The sequence below is a fragment of the Brachyistius frenatus genome, unplaced genomic scaffold (genome assembly GCF_029030835.1).
Source record: "Brachyistius frenatus isolate BFR_SWC_R1_liver_20210118 unplaced genomic scaffold, ASM2903083v1 Contig_87, whole genome shotgun sequence".
NCBI classification, from domain to species: Eukaryota; Metazoa; Chordata; class Actinopteri; family Embiotocidae; genus Brachyistius; species Brachyistius frenatus.
The window spans coordinates 1,547,671-1,560,839 of NW_027210686.1; the positions used below are offsets into that span (position 1 = coordinate 1,547,671).

General features: G+C 45.3%; 1 protein-coding gene across 1 annotated transcript in view; it reads left to right on the forward strand.

The window, feature by feature from the left end:
- Positions 1 to 13,169, forward strand: part of hoxb3a (homeobox B3a) — a 49,465-nt gene that overhangs the window by 24,612 nt on the left and 11,684 nt on the right. Inside the window, exon 3 of the mRNA XM_069709925.1 lies at positions 10,913 to 10,979. The gene's annotated coding sequence lies outside the window, so the exon portion shown is untranslated. The remainder of the gene's footprint in view (positions 1 to 10,912; positions 10,980 to 13,169) is intronic.

The window sequence follows — 13,169 nt, forward strand, 5'->3', positions numbered from 1 at the left end:
CCAGAATCCGCGAGCGAGCTGCGCGTTTTTCAACCGGGCTGCGGAGCTGCATGCACGAGAGCGATAAGCTGCTGAGCCGGAGATGTTAGGAGGGGAACAGGCACGCGCTTATTTTCTCTCCGTGCTCTTTTTTTCTTTCTTTTTTTTTTTTATCATTTGAAGCCACGCTGCGGCTCGACAACAAACTCAAAGTAACGCTTTTCTTTCTGTAATTGAACTCCTCTTCCGCTCCCTCTCCTCTTCGCTTTATCTCTCAGCTTGTGTGTGCGCGTGGGCAGATAAAACAAATGAACGCAGTGGGAGAGACAGAAGGAAATCGAGGCCACGTGCATCTGTTTTTGGTATGAATTTCATCTCAGAAATAACAGGAGGGCTAAAAAAAAAAGTTTAGTGATGCACCTTCATGTCCAGAGTGTCCACAAATGTCCCAAGATGCTCATTCTGAGACAGACTGACAACATCTGGATATCTGAATCATCCCTTTGTAAACTTATATTTATAAATTTGACTTCTGCTTCCTCTCACACTGCAGGAATATTCTAAATTTGATGATATATGGGGATATATCCCAATATATTCACTCACTGAATGTGGAATCGAGACAAACGCGACGGAAACAGTTCGCGCGGGTCAAATCACAGCGACATTTTTGCTCTTCCTCCCCGCTCTCTCTCCCTCTTCCTCTCCTCTGATCGCGCTCAGTTTGACGCCATGTAATAACCAACATCTGGCCTCTGCACAGGCAGGACAGACAGGCAGGTCACGCTGAACCTCACAAACCCCTTGGCCCACCTCAACAACATTCCCTATTGGACAGGAACAAGAACCAGAACTCCCCTTCCCCCTCCGCGACTCCCTGGGTCTTCGCGGCCTGTCTATCTGTCAGTCCGCAGCCCGGTTCAGGAACAGTTCATGGTGTCAATCCGCCAGAGCCGGACGAACCTACAACCAGAGGTCCGAGAGGAGACCAAAAGGGAACGTGGCACAGAAGGGAAAGAACCGGGTTCCGTTGTGGTTTATGTCCACGAGCGTTACAGGTCAGCAATGTGACTCATGACCACGAAGCAGCACAACAACTAAACAGCGTGTTGTTGTTTTTGTGTGTGTGAATTAGGCCAAATTGAACCAAAAAGATAGTCAGGGAGAAAAGACGGAAAGAGAAGAGGGAGAGACGGAAGGACGAAGGAGGACTGGGCCTGTCTCTGTCGGTGAGCTGAGACAGGAGGCAGGGAGTCCAGGGAATACCGCGTCACAATCCAGGGAGCCTCTGGTAGCTTTATTCTGGAGTCTCCGCCGGCGCTGCACCCCAAACCGGCTCGTGGACGGTGGACGGTGAACGATAAGGCGTGAGAAAAGGAAAGCGCGAGCCCTTTCCGTGGTCCCGGACAGGCAACAGCCCGTTATAAAGAGGACTTTGCTGTGCAGGCGGAGGGGGGTGAGCGCGCGCACGCGGTGTGTTTTTTAGGGTAAAGTAACACAGTGAGCCCCAGACCGAGCAGTCCCAGCCAGCCTGTGAGCTGGAGGCAGGCTCACTGTTGGAGCTTTGTAAACGGACCTCTAAAATTGATGTCTTCTCCCAAACCGGACATGAAGACACGCGGCGTCTTCTTTACGTTGCGTTGTAGAGGCGTCCTGATTACATGCAGTGCTGCAGTTTAATGTGTATGAATCTTACTCTAGTGTCATTCGGACGCGAGTGCACCCCTGGACCGACCGCGCGTAATTACGCATTCGCAGTCAGTCAAAAATAGGTCCAAGGTTTTCCAAGAAGGGGATTCTCTGGTGCGTCCGTGTCCAAAACTGACTGCGTCCAGGAGGAGATCAAGCAGGAGAGACACTCCGACAGAGAGGAGGTAAGGTCTGCCGGGATGCCTCCCGCTCAGTGTCCCGCTATGTGTTCCCGACGTCCCCATCCCACGCGCTCCGTGGCTCAACATGTCATTAATTATCTGTTGTGTGGCCGTGGTCTCTCTCAAACTCGCCGAGGCATCCACGGGGTGTGCCCGTGTGCAAGCCAAAAAAACCTCTCTCTCTCTCTCTCTCTCTCTCTCTCTCTCTCTCTCTCTCTCTCTCTCTCTCTCTCTCCGTGTGTGCGTGTGTGTGAAGACAGATGCCTCAGAAAGACAAGGAGGCGAACAGGGCGCCACGCTCTCTTTATTTTTCCCTTTGAGTCTCTCATTTGAAAAAAGAGGTTTACCTGCAACGTGCAGACATAGAAGTGTGTGTGTGTGTGTGTGTGTGTGTGTGTGTGTGTGTGTGTGTGTGTGTGTGTGTGTGTGTGTGTGTGTGTGTGTGTGTGTGTGTGTGTGTGTCTCAGTGAATAGGGACCTGCTGCTTGGTGTAAGGAAAGAAGATGCATGTTAGCCATGCTGTGATTTATGATGGTGTGAAGAGATTGCTTACTCAAGAAGCACCCCCCCCCACCCCCCCTCTTCTCTCTTTCCCTCTAACCTATCCACAAATTGTCATGTCCTTCTATGGCCCCCCACCCCAACACACAACAAATGGACAAATAGTCCTATAAAAACTGATTTTACCTCTACACAGATCTTGAAACGAAAACAGGGAACATGGTAATAAATAGGCGTCTGATGGTGCAACACTTCTAGACTAAAGTTAATTCCATCATGACCGTAATCCGCTCTGACTAATGTGTTGAGTTTCTTCTGCTTACATCGACCACGTGGAACATTAGCTCCATTTAATGGGAGATTTGAAGGATACGAAACCACAATAAGCAAAATAGGAACACAATTGAATTTTGGAGCGGGTGAAGTGAGGAATTTATGTCCATTACATTACAAAATACATGTGCATTAAATAGTTTTAGCAATCTGAATCCTCTTCATTCATTTGTTGAGTTTTAATATTGTTTCTGTAGATATCTCGTCTGGTTCAACACAACATCCCACAGCAGTGATTAGAAATGCAGCTGCAGTGGGAATAAAAAGCATCGAAAAGGAATTACACCATTTTAACCCAAAAGTCGTCCTGCAAGTAAAAACAACAGACTTCCATTATCTGTTGCTGTGTGCTGTCAGTGTAAGTGCTGCATGAGACCAGGTGCGGTTCTACGCAGGGCAGAGATACCGATCCGCCATGAGGCTTTTACAGATAAGATGTGGGGTTCCTGCCTGTTTTTCTGGACGCGTGTCCAAGCAGTAGCCTCCCAGTCTGAGGGAAAGGTCTCAGATGAAAAGCTGTCTTTAGTGAAGTCAGTCTTACAAAAACATTCAAGCACAGATGCCCCCTAAATAAATTATACCATGTAGGGCCATATGAATCACAAGACTTAAGATACAAGGCCCACATTTCAAATAATAAGCCAGTGGTCAGCCTCCTGATATATTTTCACATGAATAGGAACTGAAAAAGGTTTCTGAATCCCCTAAATCCCCCAAATACTGAGGAGCTTTATCTACGAGCCTGTTCCCCCGTCCAGTAAATACCAAATGACCTCCTCTTCGTCATAACCCGTGCCATTCACTGGTTTCACCAAACACCGGTTTTGTTCTTGATCTTTCAAGTATTACCCGACAAACAGAGAAAATAAAATCCTCTGCTTCTGATTGGATGGATGTTTTAAGATTAGATCGGTAAATTAAACGTGAGTCTAATCTTCATTTAAATTAGAGCTAGAAGCAGGAAAGATGTGTTAATAGGTAAACAGGTAATATCGACAGGTCGGGCACCCCAACCCAGTCGGTCACCTGCTGAACCTGAAAAGTTAGAAGATCACTAAAAAACGGACCTTTCGCCTTCTTTTAGCTTTTTTTCTGGAGAAATACCGGATCGTTTTCCAAAGCCAGTGAGAGGTTGGGAACACCTGCCCTGCATGTGCTGTATGTCTAACAGCTCATCGGCCAGCGTGCTTGACCTTGGTGGTTTTTCTCACTTTGGATGTAGAGACTTTAAAGTCCTGAAAAACCCACAGCAACTCCAATACGGCCGTGATTTAATTGATTTTTTCATACATCACTGACAAGCTATGGGCAAAACACCAATCAGAGTAAAGTAGTGGGGGCACGCTGTTGCAGTGTATAAAGGCTGACAGGTCTGGCTGACATCCATACAGCCGCTTTCTCCTCCTCTAACAGCCTTAATGGCAGGCCTGTCTGCTGCTCAGCCAAGTGGCCTGATTATATTACAATCACCGGCTTCTTCCTCTGATTCATGTGCCATAAGAGCAGCATGTTGTTAGGAAATGGATACAGGCCTGTTATAGTGGTCCAGCTTGTTCAACACTCAGCGTAACTCAAAGCTGTATAATAACAACTTTGGAAAATCCACTGGAAGTCGCTGCCAAACCACAGATTACAACACATACGTATCACCGAGGGCTCCTGTGCCTGGATGGGCTGACACCATAGCGGCCGCATGTCCAGAAAATTAACATGCCCCATTGGTCAGACACGCCATGACGAAATGGACATCCAAACCCCCCCCCACCTGAACCCACCCTGCTTTAATCCTGAGAAATACACCAGAGCTAGTGGAACATGTGGCTACATTCAGAAGGATTTCCTAAACCTAAACTCTGATGAGCAGGAGGCCTTTAAAAACTGCCTGATGCTAATGTTTGGGGCGTTCCACTCAGGATCCAACACAGGCTGGACTGCCTGTACAATCACCCATCAGAGGTTTTGCTGTGCATTTAACTGGAGAGGTCAGCTGACCCATGTTTCAAGACACCGCAATGCAACCCGGTATCACAGCAAAGCGTGAAATAGACACACTCGTCCACCTCAGAAAAACGTGAGATAGCTACACTTGGCAATGTGTTGGCGTGACAGTTACATGTTTTGTAGGCGTGGAACTAAACACACATACAGGTGAGGAAAGATCATTTGATCATGTGTTGTACTTGAAATCAAGTACTAAGGACATTTTCCTGCTACATTAGGAGATGGAGCGTTGGGTTGATGGCATCAATATCAGATTGTCATGTGTGATGATGAGGTTAAAATCCAGAAGGTAACAAAGTTCTTTTTTTCCCCCCTAGCCAACCATGTGTTTTTGTAATAGTGTCATTTTCCTGCCAGTCACATGCTTGCAACTATGCAGTAGGTTTAATTTTCCTAGAAAGGAGGCCAAAGCATGTAATAGACACGGCGGTCGACCACAGCAAAACGTGTCACTGTCACGCCTAGACATTGCCACATTGCTATTTCACGCACAATATTAACTTCATTCTACTCGGCTTCCAATATGGAGAACAGACACCAAATAAAAATGCACTGAAAACATCACAAAACTACAAAACCAAACCACTTTAGCAGCTTTAAGCCAGTTTTGGCATTTTTTTTTCAGTATTTAGATGTCGTGCATGCTGACACACTCTCAAGCAGAAATGCAGCCCTTCTCCTTTCATGTGAGTACTATCCACCGGTCTGAGCAGTCACATCCATCCCTGTTCCTCCAGTGCCTGACAGACTTGGTGAGCTTGGCACTTTTCATGGCCCTGAGCAGAAAGGGCAAACCCCCACCACATATACCTCCCTGTAGCCCACCCATCCTCACGCCCTCTCTGTCTCTCTCCCTCCTGATGTCGGGGCTCTCTTTTGAGTTGGAAGTTAAAGATTAGCATCTCTGATAAAGATTAACTCTCTGTGAAAGGAAGGTGCTGACGCTGGGAGTTTCTCGATGCCACAGGGGCAGCTCTTCGGGGTGATGAGCGATCCTGCCTGCAGCTACAGAGGATCGTCACACTGGGGTGAAATGTTGGCTCGAAGGATCTCATGTTGGGCATAAAATAAGACAAAATAAAACCATCTAACGTATTTTGATTCATTGTAGTTAATACAACTTTTTGGTGAAGAGATTTAGGACTTAAAGACAATGTGACATGCCCACGCTTTGGGCTTTCTAGGCGTGACAGTTACACGTTTTCCTGTAGTGGAACTGCACACTTTGAACTGTGTCATCTACGGACAAATGAAACTGTTAGCTAAAACACATGGTTGGGGTTAGGGAAAAAATAAACTCTGTGTTCGATTAAGTCTGTGATTAATGCCACCAAGCCACCGCTCCTGCCTCCTACTACTGCGGAAAAGTGTCCTTTGCACTTTGTCTCAATGTCTCTGTTGCGGTAACTTGGTCACATGATCCTTCATCATGTGACATTTATTGTGCGTGTCAGTTTCACACTTACAAAATGTGTAACTGTCAACACCTGGACAGCTCTGAGTGTGGCTATCACATTTTGCTGTAGTGGACAGACGTGTCTATTTCACGCTTTGCAAGATACAAGCTTTTGCTCATGTTTTGTACATAAAGACGGATTCATTTTAAAGAAGTCAGGTTGGATTAGAATCACATGAAACTTTTATTAACTATTAAAGGGAAGTTCTTCTTAAACCTAAGACGGCACCTCTGACTGCTAGTAAAATCCCCGTAAAGCTTTCAGCAGTTTGCGAGGCTATGAATTGGGGAGAAAATTCAGAAAAGCCTGTGGCCTAAACAGGCCTTGAATAGCTCTTTTGTCTGCAGTTATGTGTCCACTGGAGCATTAGACAGGGAGTGGAAGATTTCAGTAAATGATATAAGAGGATGCACATCTCAACAGTTCACAGCCGACTGTAGAACACGTGGAAAGCTGTTCACGGCGCTACAAACAAAGAGGGTTTGTAATTCAGATGGTTGTGAGGTGGATATTCCAGGTTCTTACGGGGACAGAGTTGGTTCATCCACAAACCTGTCTGATAAATACCAACACTGAGGAATGAAATGATATGAGTGTGTGTTGAAGTAACCTGTGTGCTGTTACACTGCTACAGTGCTGGTGTCCAGGTTGTGTGTAGAGTTTACAAACAGTCAGTCATGTAACCTTTTCATCGCCTCACTACCGTGTGGCTGTACGATTCAGCCGCAACGCCGTCCTGTAAATGTTTCAAAATAAAAGAAAAGAAGGGTTTCTCTCCACTGAAATGCCAAAGGGGCTTTTAATTTGAAAAAAAAATTCCAGGAAGCGTTGAGTTTTTATCAACGAGTAATGCAGTAACTTTAACAGGGATTGATACAAGGCTTCAGCTGATATTTTGAATCGATCAATAGGCCCGCACCTTTAATGTCAAACCATTCCCTGTGTTTTTATTGGCTCTCGGTGCTTTACAGGTGATCAGATGTAATATAGATGCATTTCACCTGGATCAGGAAAACTGGGAATACTTTATTTCCTCTCTTGAAAAAGTGGTGTTCCATTGTCTGAATATGACTTTGTCAGTGTCCTCCTGCTTCTGGGTGAAACTAAACTTCCGCATGTGGTTGTTAGTTCACAGAAGATTGTGACAGATTCTCACTTTCTGGTTCTAATAGATGTGAAACGCTTCTTGCTCCTCTGAGACCAACACTTTAGTCAAACAAACTGGAGGCTGTGAACAGGTAGAGTGTCTCTCTCCGGTTCCTCTGCATATCTTCCCCCTTGAAAAATGGTGTTGAAACTTGTGTGTCATCCGCCCGGAGCCGGAGGGGAGGAGGTGAAATGTGCTGCGGTGCTCGGTTTGTCGTCGCTTGTCCATTTGGCGTTCCTGTGTCTGTGGTGCTGCTGATGGTGCTGCACGGCCGTTCGACCTCATTACACCTGAAGGAACTTGATGAAAATGTCCTTTGAGGTGAAACGAGTATTGATAGTGACTGATCAGCGGCAGGCTGACGGTGAAGCAGCGGCGGCGCTCAAAAGACAACAATCATAGAGACACTCAGGTATCCAGAGGTCAAGGAAATATGTGACATGTTTTTAGATGAAGTTCTATTTTAAATTTGGAAAATACTCCTATGAATTGAAAGCATGTGTGAAGACAGGCTTGTTTTAATACGACTGTGTGTCATGGCAACATGCAGCCTCCAAACAGAGAGAACACAGGTGTAACTGATCTCTAACATGGCCGTCATTTGAAAAGAATAGAAATGGCCACAAGCCCACTGGCAACGCAGCACGTGACCTCAAATCCGGAAACTGGATAGCCATGGGGGTATGTGCTCCACGGGTTGTTTGAGGCCAGGACATTTTAAAGTTATCATCAGCTCTGGTTGAAAAGTTCTGCAGCCACCGCCCTGTTTTTTAGCTGAAGAAGGTTTCGTTCAGGGTCCAACTCTGCTTCTCAGAAGGTGAAACTTCAAACAACAGAAACACCGACAGACATTTTATAATCATTTGTAAAGCACTGAGCTGACATTCAAATGCTGTGGTCACCATTTGAATATGTTGCTTTATTCAGCCTCTGACACACTAACATAAAATAAAATATTACACTGGTGTCAAACAGAGGAAAATCCTCCTGGTTATAACAAGTGCAGAAACAACCAGGATGCATGAATATTTATTATGACTTGTAATTTAATACTCTCTGTAGAACTAGCATGCCCGTATGCTTGTTGTGGCTTTGCTTCCTCCGTTCACGTGAGTGACTGTTGTGGGTTGCAGCAGTGATTTCTGAAACCGTCTTTCTGTGCTATTAGCTGCATTCCTGTGAATCTGTATCTGAATAAAAGTTGGAGGCCAACATGGGATTCTGCTGCACAGTCGTTAACCATTAGAGAGGGTCAAAGGTCACGGTTGGAGCGGTATGCACCAATATGTTGCTGTGTGAGTGTTTCAGTGAGACCTCCTCTCTACTGCAGGGTCTGGACTTCTGGAGCTGTCTTTTATGTTTCTGTTGTGTTTGGATTGTTTCTAACGTTGAAGAAATAAAATAAAATAAAATAAAATATTGCAACTCAGCAATCTGTGTGTGTGTGTGTGTGTGTGTGTGTGTGTGTGTGTGTGTGTGTGTGTGTGTGTGTGTGTGTGTGTGTGTGTGTGTGGGCCGAGGCAGGCCGGTGATGGCACCACCAAACCAGGCAGAGATAAGAGCAGAAATAGAGATAAAGCACCCACCCTCACCCTCACCCTCACCCACACACCCCCACAACCCCCCCCCCCCCCACACACACACACACTGGTGTTTTCTGAATATTTATTTTCTTGGAATAAAGTAAATCAATAAAGTAACTATCATCTATCTAATAATTTTAACTGTAAGATTTATTTAGTAGAAGTCCTCCTTCCATTCTTCTGGTGTGTTTCACCCACTAAACCTTCTGTTGCGCGCTGGGCACGAGCCCAGTTCTAATTATAGTTGCAGTTGCTCCTATAATATCTTGTTGCTGTTTCTGTTGCTCCATTGTTCCCTTCAAACTTTCCTCTCTATCCACCCTGAGAAAAGCGCCCGTGTGTTTTATTTGGAGTGAAATCCCCTTTTCTCCCTCGGCCTCGTCTTCCACTCCGAATTTGGCTCATCAGCTCTTCTGGGGACTCTGGAGGCGGCCTCCCCTCTTTGTCTCGGCCTATAGGCTAGCTGGCTAAGCTAGTCGGCCCCTGCATCACTTTCCGGGCAACTTTAGACTAGTCCAGTCCTGCTCCGCGGCTGCAAATTTCCGACTAACCCGCGGGGCTGCAGGGGTGGGGAAAGGAAAGCCCGACGGCCGGTGCTGCGATGGGGATGGACGGCAGCCAGAGCTGTGCGTGAGTGCATGGAAGGAAAGAATAAATAAGTTTGTAGCATAGGAGTAGTGGCAGCAGTGTAGTTGCTGCGGGTGGAGGCTGGTACGAGAGGCTTTGATTTATGTGTTTGGGAGAAGCTGTCAGGAGCAGAAACAGAAGCAGAGCAGGCCACAGATTTTATTCCACCGCTTTAATAAAAACAGCTTCTATGCAACGACACGGACAGCGCTTTTCATCCTGTGGTCGGAGGAGCTGTTATACAATTAGAACTGAGCTGTATGCGCTGTTTACCGCAGCGGGTGGATGTCTGTCTGACCGGCCGGGAGGCCTCCTCCTGCTCAGGGCAGGAACAGAGGATGTTGTCCGGGATGAGAGCTTTCTCTCTGAATGATGTTCAGGTTATTTATGGTGTGCGTGGATGAAACAGCTTCATTACGATTACTTAACTTTTTTTTTTTTCTTCCTGCTGACAAAATTTATGACTTCTCATTGTGTGTTGAGATAAGTTGAGATAAGTTGCATTTTATTTGAACTCAAAGGTTTTTCCACACGGCTTATATTATATTATATTACATTATAGTATATTATATTATTTTATATTATATTATATTATATTATATTATATTATATTATATTATATTATATTATACTTTCAATGTAAATAATCCGGATTGGTGGTTTAGACGCAGCCCAGCGTTCTTCTGTTTTAATTCAGTTTTTTTGTCGATACTGACTTCATTTGTTAGACGTGTGTTCGTAGTGTTGCTCAACCGTCCCAGTGTTTATTAAGGTCATTATAATGTAACCTGAGCGGTTTCTTTTCTTTTTTATTATTTACACACACACACACACACACACACACACACACACACACACACACACACACACACACACACACACACACACACACACACACACACACACACACACACACACACACACATGCTTTGGTTGAACGGGATTTATGTGTGTGCAGATTTGTAGCAACTAATTTCTGCGTCATTGCTTGTGGATAATTTCACAACCTCCTCGTGTTTTTCTGTCTCTTCATTTTGACGTGATGTAATCTGTGATGTCCTGTTTTAAATATTAGAGACAGTTCGAGCTGAAGCCAGAGTTCCTCTATTTAAAAGCAAAAGAAAGGAAACTGCGTGTAATATGATATCCAGAATCAATGAGCTCTCCCATCACTGTCAGCCAGCCGTCATACTTCCCTCTGCTCCTGCTTTTATTCCGGGGATAGTTTAAGGTCAGAGATACCTGTCAGCGGGTTGCTCCTGTCCCAACCGCTCGATTAGACTACAAGAGGTCTGTGCTCTGCATCGGATTTTACGGAGACCTTCTGATTGCATATCTCTTTTTTTCCTTCTTATCCTTTTCCCTCCCTTCTGTCTCACCCTTGTCTCCCCTATTTTCCCCTCCACCCTGCAGGTTTTAGGAGACTTCTGGAACCCGTTTCGCCCCGTTAAACCACCGGGAAAAAAGAGAACATCTCTCGGTGAGTGCTTCGTTATTCCTCCTGATGCACGTGGACATGAGACAGAGGCCCATGTCTGTGCATCCACTCGCTGTTAGACGCACGAGATGAGGAGGATGTGCTTATCATAACCTTATCATAACCTCATATCATATCATATCATAACCTCATATCATAACCTCATATCATCTTAAGAAAACAGCACATATCTTAAACATATGTCCGTGGTGGTCATTTCTATTTTCAATGGACATTTTAAGATAGATTATGTAGTTGTTTATTTATTTTATTTTTTACCACAATCCCTTCCATATTATTATTATTATTATTATTATTATTATGATATTATTTTGTTAATCAATAATAATTTGCCTGTATTATTATTATTATTATTATTACTAGTAGTGTCATATTGTTGTTGTTGTTTTATAACTACCGTTTCCAAAGCCGTGTTACCGCGAACATATTAATGTGGTGTAACAGTGTGAACACATGTTGGTGAAAGTTGTTAAAAATCGTCGAGTTCGCACCGAAAGCACGCGAGTGTACGAGCGTGATGTAATCTAATATAATGGACACGTGCTAATGTAATAAACTATAATCCAGAGGTGTGACGAGCGTTGTGACGATGGCCGCGGGTTAGAGCCGCGTGCAGACAACAGTTCATGATGTGACAGTTATTAAAACAGCACTTTGCACATGCAGTAACTGCTAATAACACTACAGTGTAGGAACATAACAGGGTAATGAAACTGTCTGTCAGCACAATAAAATAGGTCACACAAACAGGAACAAACATCGCACGTGAACATTCTGAATCTGTACATTTTAGTTTGGGCTTTTAAACGGCGACACGCTTTGCGCACGTTAATATGTGATTTTAAAAAAGAGGAGTCAAAGGAAATTCCTGAGTGTCATCCTCAGAGGCCTCCACGTCTGCAGTCCCAGAGGGGGAAAGAAACAAATGGAGAGAGGCTTCCCATCGCTGCGCGCGGCGCGGAGCTGCGGCGGTGAAACCCGATATCCGTGACTCAGTCCGAAACACCGACCGTCGATGCGCGTCTGCAGTCCCAGAAAATACAGAACAACTGCCGCTCTTCACAAGCACCGGCGTGCTTTCACAAGTCAGTACATACACGTAATCCACATGCACGTCTCTTCCCACCCTGCTGCTCAGTGGAAGAAAGAAAAGGAAGACAAAAAAACAGCTGACTGGTGGTTTGGTTAATGAGTGGAGAGGTTGGATCCTCAGTCCGCACAAAGGAGAAGCTGCAGACGGACACATTTCAGGCTCCCACCTTCCACCTACACGGAGCTCATCCTCTCATTTCTGCAGCCCACAACCACAGCTATCTGTTTTAAAGTTGGGCTGTTTACACACACACACACACACACACACACACACACACACACACACACACACACACACACACACACACACACACACACACACACACACACACACACACACACACACACACACACACGCTGCTGGAAGCGAGACAACTCATAAATCTTACGTAGCCATAAACGACAGGGGTAGCGTCCTGAATAATACAAATAGAGGGAAGTGGGAGAGAGAGAGAGAGAGAGAGAGAGAGAGAGAGAGAGAGAGAGAGAGAGCTGCAGAGACCGGAGCGAGAGAGTGTGCGTGTGCGCGCGTGCGCGTATGTGTAGGGGTATGAAAACAGTGTAGGACACCTCCACAGTGTAGGACACCTCCACACTTTGCTCTCAGCTCCTCGGTCTCCTCCTCTCCGGATTTTCTTGTCACTCTCGCTGTTTCTACACTTCAGATGTCTCTTCAAAGGTTGCTGCTCTTCGCTGTTTCTTCCTCCCACGTGTTCAAGTCAAACATTTAGCCTCTCCTAATGTTTTTCTTTCTTTGAAAGTCCTTAAAGTGGTGATTTTAAAGATTCTCCCTGACAGCAGCTGCTTCCATCACACATCTTTTGTTGGTTTGGTAAACTGCCACATTTACCTGCATCCTTCATGTCGGTATCTTCTCTTCCAACATTTCATTTTTTTATTTGCTTTTTGTGTGCATAAGTGCAGCGGTGCCTTGTGAAATAGCTTTGAGTGATGCTCTCAGCCGTCCAGCACATGTTGCATGTCTGCGCTGTGATTGTTTCCATTATTTTATGCAGTGTAGATTTGAGGCCTGGTGGCTTCCTAAGGACAGCCGAGTTGTTTGGTGTTAGTCACCTACAT